Source organism: Carica papaya, chromosome 1, assembly GCF_054855325.1.
Source record: "Carica papaya isolate Zhongbai chromosome 1, ASM5485532v1, whole genome shotgun sequence".
Taxonomy (NCBI): Eukaryota; Viridiplantae; Streptophyta; class Magnoliopsida; order Brassicales; family Caricaceae; genus Carica; species Carica papaya.
In genome coordinates, this window is record NC_142309.1 from 6,677,539 (window position 1) to 6,693,356 (window position 15,818).

The window sequence follows — 15,818 nt, forward strand, 5'->3', positions numbered from 1 at the left end:
TAGCATGGCGTGGCCCGTCATTGAACCTAATGGCTCAGGCGAGTCCAAGTTTTCCGGACTGACGAAACTGCCCTTGGTTTTCTCGTTGACCTAAACAGGCGGGGAAGATTTTGTAAAATGAAATTACGGAACTACCCTTGCTTGGCTGTCTATGCCATGCGCAATGAATCGGCTTGCTATGTAAGCTTTTTGCATTGAACCGATCCGAAGGATTGTGTTTGAAAAAAAAACCCTTTTTTTTATCGCTATTATAAAATTTAATATATTTAAAAAAAAAATAACACTCTAAAAAAATTTGAAATAATCATCTCCAGATACGAAACAGAAATCTCTTTAAAATGTTCAGAAATCCTCACTCTCTCTAATGCGCGTGTGAGCTACTGTTTTTTCCTTTAAATTTTGTTCCCTCTTTTCCCTTATATAGAATATATAAAAGAAACATTACATTTCTACAAAATAAAAGTAACTTGGAAACTTAAATGGATTTATGACTATCTCAATATAAATTCAGAATAAAGTGGAGTTAATCTATAAATTCATACTTATTTGAAGTCAATGAATATGTACACTGTATTATGTGACAAAAATATAATATATATATATATATACACGTATATATAATTCTATGTAAATTTTAAATTTTGTTAAAACTAATAGAATAAATTTATTTTTTCAATTTCATCTTATGAACTTAATTTTTTATTATTTTAGGTACAACTTTTATCATACTTTAGTTAAAATAAATATAACTACTTCTAAACAAATTATCAATCTATTCTAAATATAATTTAAAAAGTTATTTTATATTTTTATAGTACCGAATATTATTTATTTATTTATTCAATTTATTTTTCTTACACATGAACGATGATAATAACAAGCATATGATGGTGATATTTATGCTTGATATTGCATTATACGGAAATCATGACTTGTTCATTTATAATAATTATAAATGTTTTGATTTTAAGTTATATTTTTTAATAAAAATTTATCTATTTCATTAATAATGTGACACGTGCATAATAATTATGATATAATTATTCCAAAAAATACATAACATTACATAGCATGAACTAGTAATCTGTATTAATGACTATATATTAAAATAGATCCGGACATAATTTGTTAAATAAACATATATAAAATTAATTTTTAAATGAAAAAAAAATCTACTAAAAATTAAATGAACAAGATTTAAATGGACCGAGCATTTAAACTATAAATTGCTTTTAAACTAGAGATGTCATAGGGATAGGTTACCCATTAATCCGATTTCAAGCATATGAAAACTTATAATTAGTAAAATATTTATGGTGTACATATAAAGGTTATAAACCCAAAATGAATATAAAGTGCATATAGATTTAATGATATATTCACCTCGTCATGTCTCGCTACGTCTTTGTAAATTTGTCAAACCATGTTCTTCGTGATTACGTAGATCCACACAGCCTTTTTTAGTTCACATACATTATTTAATATTCTCCAATATTAAAATCTAGTGAAATATCCATTTAAGTTTTTTCTTCTAACTCTCTATGTAAGAAAACACTTTTTACATCACACTAATGTAACTGTCGGTCAAACTTGACAGCTAATAATAACAAAATCCTCACAATATTCATATTGGTAACTAATGCAAATATCTCCTGATAGTATATTTCGTATATTTTTTTATAATTTTTTATTACCAGTCTTGCTTTATGTCTCTCAACTATGCCATCTACTTTATATTTGATTGAAAAAAAAATCATTTACATTCCACCAGTTTCTTGCCTTATGATAAATTCATAATTTCTTAAGTCTAGTTTTTTTTTAGTGCATGTATTTCTACACTCATAATGTTTTTTTTTTCATTTTTCATAGGATAATTTTCATATGATGTGTAAGGGATATATTTATTATTTAAACTTGTGATAAAATTTTTATGAGTTAATGAGCACTTATTAAATCACATAAATTGTGAAATGGGATGCAGAAGATGTTTAGTGCATTATCTTGTACCTTTATAAAGTGTCATAGGTATGTTATTATCAGGAATTTGTATAAGTTTTTTAGGACTTTGTCAAGACTCGACTTTAACATGTGATTTAACGGATCTATAATTTGATAAAAATATTAAGTTTGAATGATTTTAGAATAATTTTAAGATAATTTGAAATACTGAGTATAATTTAAAATTAGAATTAGAATTTTATGAGACAAAATTATAATTTTATGAAGAAAATAAGATTTATAGAAAAAGATAAGAAAGGAAGTATAGGAGAGAGAAAAAGAGAGACAGAGAGAGGATGACTAGTTTTTAGAGGACAAAGGAAATGGAAGGAGAACAAAAGAATATTTTAGAAAGAGAGAGAAAGAAATATAGACAAATAAGAGATAGTAAAGAGAAAAGATAAAAAATATAAAAAAAATTAGAAATAGAATAATAAATTGTGATTTTATTCCATAAAAGTTACATCTCTTATGTTTGATTTACAACTATTATTTATAGACATGAAAGGGTACTTGAGAATGCTTATCAACCATTACACTTATTCGGGTAAATAAGAATCCTTATCAATCATTATAAATGTTCATGATTTTATGGGATCTCAACGATTCCCTCCCCTTGAGAATTAACCTTGCCTTCAAGGTTAAGATTCAATTTTCAAATATTTGGTGTCAAGAAATATTATTATTTATTACATTTATATATTTATAGATATTACATACATAATTTTTATTGTACTATTGAATAATTCCATGTGGATCTTTTATATCTTTTATTCTTTTTTAATTATTATTATATTTTTTTAAAAGCAATTTTCTACTGGTTAAACCCATAGAGGTCAGATCTTCTTGGCATGCCCCGTGCACCACCAGCGTGATAATGTCTTCTTTTTCCACCTCTTATTCTTTCGCTTATTCTTTTGCCTCTTATTCTCTTCTTCCACTTTTTCTTCTTCCTCTTATTCTTCTGGTTCTTCTTCTTGTACAGTATCTTCAGACATTTATTCTTATTATTCTTCTTGTTTTTATTTTTCTGTAATTTCTTCATATGGGTCTTCTTCTTATTCTCCTTCTACAATTTCTTCATATGAGTCTTTTTCATATTTGTTGTGCTGTAGAGGGAGAAGAGGAGTCCCATTCTGTACTACACATACAGTGTAATGAAGATTGTGGGTTTTATAGCCTCTAAACAGAGAACATCATTGCTCAACATCTTATTCATTAAATTAAATTATTGTTCTATCTGATCGAAGAGTTTTGCGGTGAGATCGATCACCAAGTTGAATTTGGATCGCTACTCTGATGCCAAGTTGTCAGGATCTGACTTTAACATGTGATTTACCAAACCCATAATTTGAGAAAAATATTTAAATTTGAATGATTTTGGAGTAATCTAAGATAATTTAAAAATTAGGTAAAATTTAGAATTAAGGAAATATGGGACAAAATTAGAATTTTATGAATAAAATAAGATTTTTAGAAAGAGAAAAAAAATGAAGTCTGAGAGAAAGAAGATGATAGATAGAGAGAGGTGAACTAGTTTTTAGAAGAAGAAAAAATGGAGAGAGAACGAAATAAAGTTTTAGAAATAGAGAGAGACTATTAAAAAGAGAAAAAAAGTGTAAAGGGCTAAAACTTAAGAAAATAGAAAAACTATAAGCGGAAGTAATTTAGAATTTATGATTTACATTCCTTACACAGTAAATCAGTATACTCAATAGGCTTACGGGAATGTCCTTTTATATAAGTTCATAGTAATAAAATAAATAATTAAAATAAAACGAAATAAAAATCATATGAGGTTAACCTCCGCTGGGCAACTCTAATGGGGTCCGGGCGGTAATCTTTATTTGCAATTCTCTTGCTGTTCAAGATCTAGATCTTATTTATCTGCAATAATTAAATATGAGAATGAACTACAATAGTCTAGTAAGAATATCACACTTAACACCGATATAGAAAATTAAAGGTTAGTAAAAAATCATAAAATGACCAATGAAGCCATTTTTTTTCTTAAATAAATTCATTTAACATAAAAATTGTTACTTCGTATAAAAATTGTTACTTCGTACTTACTCTTATGAGTTTTTAAAATCGACCTATGAATACAATAATCCAAATATCATTTTTTGTTACACATTTACATGAACAATAAACAGTAAACCTACCTCTTTACATGCTTACCAGTACTTTTGGGGGTCCATAAGAATGTCTCTCTACGCGTGGACCCAATATCAATTTTATCAATTAACAGACCATTCTCAGACCCCGTTCGGTAATAGACGTCATACCACTGCTTCGATACTCCGTTCGATATAAAGGTGATCTATACCTATGAATTAAAGTGCATGTGGTAAGCAACAATAACAGTATAGTAATAAATAAACAGTATAGATAAAATAAGCAATTTCGTACTGACTAGTTTCAGCTCCACTGGTGACTTGTAACTAATTTTAGAATTTTTTTTTTAATTTTTACAAAATACAATATTATTAATTATTAAGTCTCAATCTACCATAACGAAAAAAAATAGTGAGGGATTCTTACCCCAAATTGGTGTTTGAAATACTGTACTTTTTATTGCACCTCTTGACGATCCCCCAGTTTCCTGGATCTTTCATGTGAAAATTAAAATATCCATCACATATCCAAAAATACCCCAAAAAACCAAAATAGGTGCTTTAAAACTTTTTTTGGCCAATTTAGGGTTCCTGCACAGCATCGACTCTACCGCCCACGACGGTGGTTCCTCTTGACCTGGCTGTTTTCGACTAGTTTAGCTCAGTTTAGACCAATTTTGTATGAAAACTTGCGAAAAACCAAGTTAAAGGGTCTTTATTGGCTGAAAAAGACGAAAATTGAAACCCTACCGATGGAAGGGTCTCCAATTGCAATGGCTCTGTTGTTCCTCCTTTGCCTCAAGATGTTTCTTCGGCTAACCTTGTAACACCCGAAATTTTTTTTTTTTTGTAATTTAGGATTTTATTCTAAATGTAATAAAATAATTTTTTAATTTTTATTTTTATTTTTATTTTTATTTTGAGTAAAAAATGAAATAAAATTGATGGAGGATGAAATTGAAAGCAATTTTAGAAAAAATGGGTAAAAATTTAGGTTCTTGGGGTATTTTTGAAAGAAAAATCATAAATCATAGATCAAAATGCAATTTAAAAAAAATTGCCGCGTAGGATGCCCGGTCAGCAGTCCCGACGAACCAGGACGTGCCACGTGGCAACAAGTGCTGATGCAATGCCATGCAGGCGATCCGCGTGCTCGCGATTGAACGGCCCAGGTCCTTTTCCACGCGCACAAACGACCTGGATGCACTCCTTCCCAAACACAATCGAACGACCAGATTCAAACACGATCGGACAATACATATTAGATCCCGATGGACAGTCCAGATTGGATCGCGATGAACGGTCCAGATTCACTCCTTATTTAATCGCAATCGGACTGTCCAGATCAAATGCGATAGATAGCCCAGATCAAAAGGGGACATATATAAATAACTTTCATTCACACCAAACCCTAACTCTAGTCGCCAGAACAAGAAGACCCGGCCATTGGAAGGACACCACCGCCACCCGCAGTCGCACTGGAGCTTTTTTCGACCGCTAAAAAAGGTAAAAAAAAAATTTTTACTCGAAATTCAATTTTAAGCACACTCATGGCCAAAACGGAGCAAAAAGACTGGCTAATTGGCCAAAAAACACTGGTGAAGCCTAGTGGCGCCGCCACGGGGAATTTCACAAAACGCCTCCGATGAGGCCCTTCTCGGTTCTTGTTTTGTGTAATTGTTCCACCGTTGTGATTACCGTAGCCTTTTCTATAGGTTGACTTGAGCAAAACATCCGACCGCAACGTGAACCAGAGGAGCCGTCGCACCGGAGAGCCCTGTCGCCAGTGAGTTTCGGTTTTTTGTGTTTTTTTTGTCAACCGAGACATTTTAACGTGTTTTTTCACAGGGATCGATGCAGAATTGGCTGAAAAAAGTTGACTTGAGGCAGATCACCGCCGCGAGCGGCGGCACCATGGCCGGAGCATGGTAGAGCCACCATGCTGGAATTATGAAATTGACCAAGTAGACCCCAAGACTGATTTTAGATTTGTTTGGGACATTTGTAGGTACTATTAGCGTGTTTTAATACCCAAAGAAAAATTCAGGGAACCTAGAAATTGCCCGTAGGCGCAACCAAACAACTTAACTTTTCAGGCATCAAATCGAGTAAGGATCCATCACCTTATTCCCTATCATAGAACTGAAATCAAAATAAATAATAATATGATATTTTGTGTGAATTTAAAAAATATGTATAATTAATTTACGGATTGCTAATGGGGCCAGAATAAAAAATTATCTACTGTTATTTATTGATTGTTTTACAGTTTATATGCATGATGGTATCTCATTAATTATTTTTATGGCTTTAAATGCATGTATGTTTTATTATATGTATTATTGTCGAATCGGGAAAAAAGAAGGTTAAACAGTAAAAATTGTGTGATGAAATGAATAGATGAAAAAACAGCCTTACAGGATATCCTGAGAGATACTGGACGGACCGGGGACATAAGAAACTCTACCGTGAATGTTGTCTCATATCGGACGGTATATGGAGACATGATAATTTGGTGCTCATACTGGACGGGGTATGGGGCAGCCCGCTTCACCTTCATACCGGACGAAGTATTGAGGTTTAATAATTTGGTGCTCATATCGGACGGGGTATGGAGACAACCCGTAATTGAGATTGTTAAAGGAAAGGGTTCGCGTGTGGCAGAGAAATCCCTATGAACCTCCATGGATACTAGTAGGCTGGTGAAAAATTGACAGTCATTGTTTGGTTTATTTACGATGTATATAGATTTGTGATATATGTTATGTTGCTTATTTTACATGAAACTATGATTTGTATGATATTGATTGTCTGTATAGGTTATTTTTATGAATTCCACTACAGTAAGTGAACGGTAAATAGTTTTATTTATGATAAATAAATTTATTTAAATTAAGTACTCCATTAGTGTGTTGATTTTATACCAACCTTTACTTTTATGTCGATGATATAGTGTGATATTCTTATTGGGTTAGTGTAACTTATCCCTTATTTATCCATTTTAGATCAAGAGGACCAAGTTCCAGAGCTCGATCTGTAGGAAGATTGCGAGTAGATGCTAGATTTCTTTATTTCCCGTATTTCCTTATTCTTGTGTTTCTTTCAAATGAGTGAATTCTATAACACTGTTTGGTACTTTAAGTTATTTGTGTAAGAAATGTAAATCTTGAACATTTATTACGCTTTCTCACTTTAATTATCTTTTATTTCCTTTGAATATTTTCGGGGGCCGTTACAAACCTGCATCAGAACAAAATGAGGAACACAATGGTCAAAAAATCGTAAAAAACAGGAACACAACGTTGGATCACCCAAGCGTGCAGATCGCTAGCGTGGCCTCCTGCATGAAACCGATGTCAGCGTGTCCACCATACGACACGTTCTTACTCGTCGTTTCTGCTGACATGGCTGAATTATTCTGGATCATATTTATGAATTCGAGTGTTACAACTCTCCCCCTTAAGAAGAAATTTGGTCCCTCAAATTTGTTGTCCTCTCACTAGTCAAACAGTTGGGAGTACTGGACTCTAAAGTCTGATTCTAGCTCCCAAGTGAGCTCGTCCTTTGCGTGATTCTACCATAAGATATTGACGAAGAAAATTTCTCTATTGTGAAACACTCTACTCTTCCGATCCAAAATGTCAATCGGTACCTCATCATAGGATAGATCTTCTTGTAATGAAAGTGGCTCGTGAAAGAGGATATGCGAGGGGTTTAAATTATACTTGCATAACATAAACACATAAAACATGGTATGGATTCTGGATAGCTTTGGAGGTAGTGCTAGTTTTTAGGCAGACGTATCAATCCTTTCTAAGATCTCAAACGGTCTAATGAACCGAGGATTTAATTTTTTCTTTCTACCAAACTTGCTGATACTCTTGAAGGGGGTGGCCTTAAGAAACACTCGATCGCCCTTCTCAAATTCTAAATCTCTTCTCTCGGTGTCTACATAACTCTTCTATCTACTCTGAGCTGTCTAGATGTTCTTCATGATTTTAACTATCTTAGTTATGGTCTCCTCCATAAGATCTGCACTAAATAATTTTTTATCACCTACATCTTCCCAACATATCGACGATCTACAGGGTCGGCCATACAATGCCTTATATGGGAGGGTCATGTCGATACTTGCTTGGTAACTGTTATTATAGGTAAACTCTATCAGGGGCAGATAATTATCCTAATGTCCTCTGATGTTCAGAACACAAGCACTGAATATATCCTTCAGTGTACGAATTGTTCGTTATGACTCTCCATTTATTTGAGGATAGAATGTTGTGCTGAAGGACAATTTCGTCCCCGTTGCTTGTTGAAAACTAGATAAAAACTGGGTGGTAAACTTAGAATCTCTATCGGATACCACTGTCACTAAAACTTCATGTAACCTGACTATCTCCTGGATAAAAATTCTTACTATTTTATCTAAGAGGTCGTTCATTTTGATGGTCGAGAAATGAGATGACTTGGTGAATTGGTCAATAATTACCCAAATAACATCATGTTCTGAGTGTTCCTTAGGCAATCTTGTTACAAAATCTATAGTGATATGTTCCCATTTTCACTCCGAGATCGATAATGTCTGAAGTAGCCCACCTGAGCATTGATGCTTTAACTTATCCTGTTGACATATAAGGCACTTGGAGACAAAATCAACAATTTCTATTTTCATCCTGCTCCACCAAAATCGAAGTTGCATACTTTGATACATCTTAGTACTTCTAGGATACATGGTGAACTTTGAGCTTTGAGTCTCTGTCATAATATCTTTTTTTAGTTCATTGTCATCTGAGATACACAACCTGTCTTAGAACTTAAGCAACCCATCGGTAGAGACTCAGAATTCTAGATTTACCCCATGTACTGTATCCTTCTTGAGAGCTTTTACGGTGGAATCAGTCAACTGAGTTTTCTTAATTCTCTGAATTAGTTCAGGTTTGACAGTTAGATGGGCCAGACATGTAACCTTCTTCAAGTCTTAAAGCCGTATTTGTTGTGCAGCCCCTATTACCATGCATTCCGAAATTATTAAGTAAGCAAACATATTTGTACTTTTTTTTGTTGAGCGCGTAGGTTACCACATTACTCTTGCTCGGGTGATAAAAAATCTTACAATCTTAGTACTTGAGAAGTTCAATCTAGTGCCTCTGACGCATGTTGAGATCCTTTTGAGTGTATATCCTTCAAGTTCTTATAGTCTGTATAAATCTCAAAAGTCTCCCCATAAAAGTCGTGGCGACAGGTTTTTAAGGTGTGGATAATAGTGATAAGTTCTAAGTCAAGGTTGGGGTAATTGTTTTATGACTTTTCAACTTCCTGGACTAATAGACTATAGCATTTTCATGTTACATCATAACACAACCCAACCCCAAGTAAGAGGCATCACTATACATTGTGTATCCACCTGTCCCACTCGGCAGAGCCAACACTTGTGCGGTAGTCAACAACTTTTTGAGTTATGTAAAACTCTTTTCACAATCCTCATTCCACTCAAACTTGACGTTCTTCATTGTAAGTCGGGTCAAAGGAGCATTGAGGCTAGAAAACTCTTCCACAAACCTACGGTAATAACCTACCATTCCAAAAAAAAACTACTAATATCCTTAACCTAAGTCAGTTTTTACCAATTGAGTACCGCCTCAACCTTATCGGGATTCACTAACACGCCATCCTTTGATATTATGTCTCCTAGGAATGTAGTTTACTCGAGTCAGAACCTACACTTGCTCAATTTTACATACAGCTTCTTTTCCCTAAGAACCTGTAAAACTTGAGTTAGATGCTGAGCGTGTTCATATATGCTCTTTGAATAAAATAATATATTACCAATAAATACTATGACAAACTAATCTAAAAACTGCCTAAAAACCCTGTTCATCGAGTCAATAAAAATGACTAGTTCTTTGATTAGCCCAAATAGCATGACTAGGAACTCATAGTGTCCGCTCCTAGTTTTGAAGGTTGTCTTGAAAATGTCCTCTATCATGATCTTTACCTGATGATAACTCGAACTCAAGTCTATTTTGGAGAAAATCTGAACACCCTGTAACTGGTCGAAAAGATCATCGATCATAGGGAGGAGGTACGTGTTCTTAATTATGACCATGTTCAATCTCCTATAGTCAATACACAACCTCATGGACCTATCCTCATTTCTTGTAAACATAACTCCAGCATCCCAAAGGGATACATTATATTAGATGAACCCACTATCCTGTAATTCCTTGATTTGTTTCCTCAGTTCTTTCATTTCTACACGACTCATGCGATAAGAGGCAACTGAGATGGGCTGGGTACTGGACTGAATATCTATGGTAAATTCAACTTCTCTATCTACTGACAGTGCAGGTAGTTCATCAGAAAATACATCCAGGAATTCTCGGACCACAGAGATTTTTTGAATGCAAATTTCTTTTTTATGTTTGCCTAATATAGAAAAGAATAACCGAGTTAAGCATCATATACACAATGCACTTGTCAGGAGAAAATAATATTTAAAACTTTTATTAATTTGTAAATGACTCTTCATTTGGAAGATTGAATACAAGTTTCTTATGAAAATAATTTACGATGTCGTGATATGCCACTAACAAGTTCATCCCCATCAAAATTCACCGTCTCTATTTTTATCAGGTCTACACTTAATTTTCTATTTGTTATTTCTACGATATAAACTTTGTATATGAACACCCCTAATGGTGTCTCATTCTCAGGAGTAGACACAAACAACATAGAATCAAGATTCTCATGTAACACATTCAATTTCTTTGCAAAAGTATTTGAGACAAAAGAATGTAAAGCACCAGTATCAATCAAAACATGTGCAAGGTGATTACAGATAGTGTACGTACCATGTATCATGTTCGGATTGCCTTTAGTATTTTATTCGGTGAGGGTGTATGCTCTGCGCTGGATGGGAGGTCTGGCCTAATTCTGATTTTGTGAGCACTCTCTCGCGTAGTGTTGAACACTTTCACATATGTGGTAGGTATTGTTGAGGCGATAATAGGGTCGGTCTCCATAATCCTTGCCATAATGCTGGCAAGTCCTACCGCGTCCTATTATTGAAGCATGAGATGGAGCTTGAGTCACAGGCCTAGGTCTCTTATTCTGCTGAATCAGTGCAATAAATGCTGGTCTGAGGTGTGGAACTAGGGATCTAGAATTATTCACTGCTAGAAAGAAGATACGAAGGTTTCTCTCAATTAGTTGTGCCTTGGCCAGAACTGCTGAGTAGGTGCTGAGCTCGAATACATATAACTATTATCTGATATTAGAACGGAGGCCCCACTCAAACTTTTTGTCTTTCTGCCTTCATCGATCATACTCTCAGGAGAATACCAGCCCAACTATAAGAACTTTTGGGCATACTCTGACACTATTATATCACCCTAAATCAGGTATGGAAACTCTATTTCCTTCAAATATCGAAGATGCTCTGGGAGGTACTCTGCATTGAAAGCTACCAGGAACTGTTCCCAAGTGACTGGGTTAGACAGGGTGGCCTGCTTCAACTGCCACCAGTGACTTGCCTCACTATGAGCATATAGGTGGTAAGTACAACCTTCTGTTCGAGAACCACCCCAAGAATTACGAATGCATTCTCTGTCTCTACCAACTAGTACTCGACCTCTTCAAATAAGGATGTTCCTGCAAATGTAGATGGATTTAGTCTCTTATACCTCTCAATGTATACTGGGTCTATCATGGGAGGAACTGGGTCTTATTAAAGAGGGACTAGATTATTCTAGGGGTGACCAGGTGGCCCTGTGGCGGCATTTGATTGTATGGTGGGGGCACCAGATTGTACTGTGGCAGTGCCGGATGATATGATAAAGGAGCAGGACTATATCGGGGTGGCACTGGATCTTCTCATTGCAGGGGTGACTTATATTGTGGCAGTGGAGGAGGGTCAGACAACTTCATCATCTCTTTCCAGGCTTGCTGGATAGAGATAAGTCTCTCTAGCATCTCAAAGACTCGATCAACATCCTCTTGAAGCGACCCATTCTGGGTTGCTCAATTTAGTGGGGGTTTTTCTCTCCACATATCCTTGTACCTGCATTTCACAAGAAATGTTTGAGTGTCAGGTTGTATTTTAGTGTTTTAAATCTCTATGTAATGAATGATTATGAGGAATGCGACACTGATACCAACTGTACAAGGCCCATAGCTTAAGGAAATGAAAATATTGAATTATAAACTATACGTGGAAGTAATTTAAAATTTAGGGTTTACACTCTCTAACAGAAATCAGGATGCCCAATAGGGCTACAGAAATATTCTTTTATAAAAGTTCATAATAACAGAATGAATAGTTAAAACAAAACAAAATAAAAATTATATGGGGTTAACCTCCGATGGACAACTCTTATGTGGTCAGGGAGGTAACCTTTATTTGCAACAATCCTGCTGTTCAAGATCTGGATCTTAGTTTTCTTGATATGAAATAATTAAATAGGAAAATGAGGTACACTAGCTTAGTAAGAATATCACCTTTAACATTGATACGAAAAACCAAATGTTAGTAAAAAATTATAAAATGACTAATGAAGCCATTTTTTTTCTTAAATAAATTCATTTAACATAAAAAATGTTACTCCATACTTACCCTTATGAGTTTTCAAAATCGATATATGAAAACAATAATATGAATATCATTTTTATTACACATTTACATGAACAATAAACAGTAAGTTTTCCTCCTTACCTCTTTACCGGTACCTCTGGGGGTCCATAAGGATGTCCCCCTATGCGTTGACTCAATATCAATTTTGTAAATTAACCAGCCATCCTCATACCTCGTCCAGTAATGGGCGCTAAATATACCACCACCTCAATACCCCGTCCACTATGAGGGTAATCTATACCTTTCAACCTCTTCCAGTATGAGACTTCTCAGCCCCATTCAACTGAGATAATGTCCACAGTAGAATTTTTTCCTATGTACTAGGTCCGTCCACCCTTTTCTAAGGTGCCTGGTCGGCTTTTCATACATGGATTTGCATCATCAATCAACTATCAATCGCATACCAATATCTCATTTCATAATTACAGATCAATAGAAGGACATTTAAGCAGACAATACAAGTTTATATTTTAACAATTAAAAAATGTAATTAGGAAATTTATTTCAAATAAATCAACAGATGAAAATAACGGTTAGACAATCAATACATGAGAAAACAATTCAACCTATGAATTGAAATGCATGCGATAAGCAACAACAACAGTCTAGCAATAAATGAACAGTATAGATAAAATAAGTAATTTCGTATTGACCAATTCTGGCTTCATTGGTGACCTATAATTAATTTTAAAATTTTTTAAATTTCTATAAAACACAATGTTATTGATTATTAAATCTCAATCTACCATAACAGGAAAAAATGTGAGGGATTCTTATCCCGGATCGGTGTTCGAAACACCGTACTTTTCACTTTGCCTCCTTGCGGTCCTCGGATTTCCTGAATTTTTTTACATAAATTAAAATATCTGTCACGTATCCAAAAATACCCCAAAACACTAAAATAGGTCTTTTTAAACTTTTCTACCTAATTTAGGGTTTTGACACGGCGGTGCCGCCATGCTCAAGCGCCGGCTCTATCGCCTGCAATGCCGACTCCTCTCAACCTGGCCGTTTTTGGCTGGTTTAGGTCGGTTTAGGTTAGTTTTCCATGAAAACCTGTAAAAAACTAAGTTAGGGGGCTTTTGTTGGCCAAAAAAGACGAAAATTGAAACCCTACTGACATAAAGCTCTTCAGGTGCAGCGGCTCTGCCATTCCTCCGTTGCGGTTGGGGGTGTTTCTTTGGCTAACTTGCATCAAAATAAAATAAGGAACACAATGATCAAAAAATTATGGGAAACGGGAAACGAGAAAGGGCTCGTTGGAGGAGATTTTGGATTTCGGCTATGGTAACTCGGTCGAGTTTCGTTCATATTTTTTGGCTCACCTGTCAGCCTTTCGGCTCTGATATGGACATAGGGAGATTCAGAATTAAATTTCGAGCGAAAAAGAGAAAAATCTTACCTCTTTGGTGTCGGTGGTGGCTCCTGTGTAGTGGCAACGGTGGTCGGTCTCCTTATCCGACATCTGGCTCACTTTTTGGTCGCCCTTCTTCTTCTTCTCCGATCACCCCTCTGTCAGCTAGGGTTTTGGTTTCCTGCGAAGAGGACTTTGAATACTCTTCTTCATTTGATCTAGGCCGTCTGTTCGAGTCGACGTGAAGCAAGGATAACTGTCCAATCATTGCTTGTTTAGGCTGATCACATGTGCAAATTAAGGTCGTCCATCACGATTAATCTCATCCGTTTAATCGCGTCTCGGACCGTTTGTGCGCGTGGGATGCGATTTGGACCTTTGGATTTTCCAAGCACGCGAATCGCCCATGAGGCCTCCTGTGTGGAACCAATGTCAGTGTGTCCGCCACGCGAAACATTCTGATTCGCTGTTGTTGCTGACGTGGCCGTCCCACGTTGTCAGATTATTTCTTTTTACTAGTTTACCCCTGTTTTGAATTTTTCTTTCTAAAGCACCACCCTTATTCATAGTTTTCCCATTTTTTCCAAAATTATTTTTAATTTCATCTATAAATATATTTTTCTCAAAAATTTCACAAAATTAAAATAGAATAAAAATTAAATTATTTTAATATATTATTTTATTAATTGTAAAATTATCTTATACTAAATTTTTGGGCCCGAGTGCTACAGAAAGAAACATAGAGATAAAAGAGATAATAGAGAGAAAATATGAGAAATATATAAAATTTAGAGAGAAAATAATAAACTACAATTATTTCCATAAAAGTTACGTCCCTTGTGTTTGATTTACAACTATTATTTATAGACATTAAAGGGTACTTGAGAATCCTTATCAACCATTACAATTATTTGGGTAAATAAGAATCCTTATTAACTATTGTAATTGTTCGTAATTTTATGGAATCTCAACATACTTACCTCGTTTACAAGATCAAGATCAAATTATTAGACATGTTTTGGTTCAATATTTGACTCTTTTTTCCTTGTATGCACTTAAGAAAAGTTAGGGTCTGGTGTGATATATTGGGAGGTTGGGTTTTGAAGGTTTTCTTGTGGTGTAAGTTTTCTAATAGGTTTGTTAACATTCTCTTGTGGTGATGATTCTAAGGTGTTTGTAGTGATTTATTTAAAAAAAGAAAGTGTATGTAATGGTAGTAGGTTAAATATGTTATATATTTTATATCGTGATGTTCCAATATAGGCTTCTCTTAAAGATAAGGTTAGCTTAAGTAAGATTCTTATTTAATAAATATGACGTCTGCAGATACGTAAAACTTTTGGGTGGATGGATGTTAGCATTTATACCCTTATGCAAAGAGAAGTACCCCATAAACACATGTTTCAGGACCCGAATATCAAGTTTTCGTATTTTATGAGAATGAATATGAATAAAGACAACATACCCAAATATTTGAGAGACTAGATGATTTATAACACTTCCTGTTGGATAAAACTATTGAGGTGTTTCAAGATAACTTTTGAAGTCAAAAACACCTATAGGTAGAAGATTAATAATGTTAATGTCAATAAGGACAACTTCACCCCGATATTGTTTTGAGATGTTGTTTTGGAAGAGAAAAACTCTAGTAATGGTTAAAAAGTGACTATTTTTACATTTCACTACTCAATTTTGTTTTGGAGTATGGATGTTGGATGAT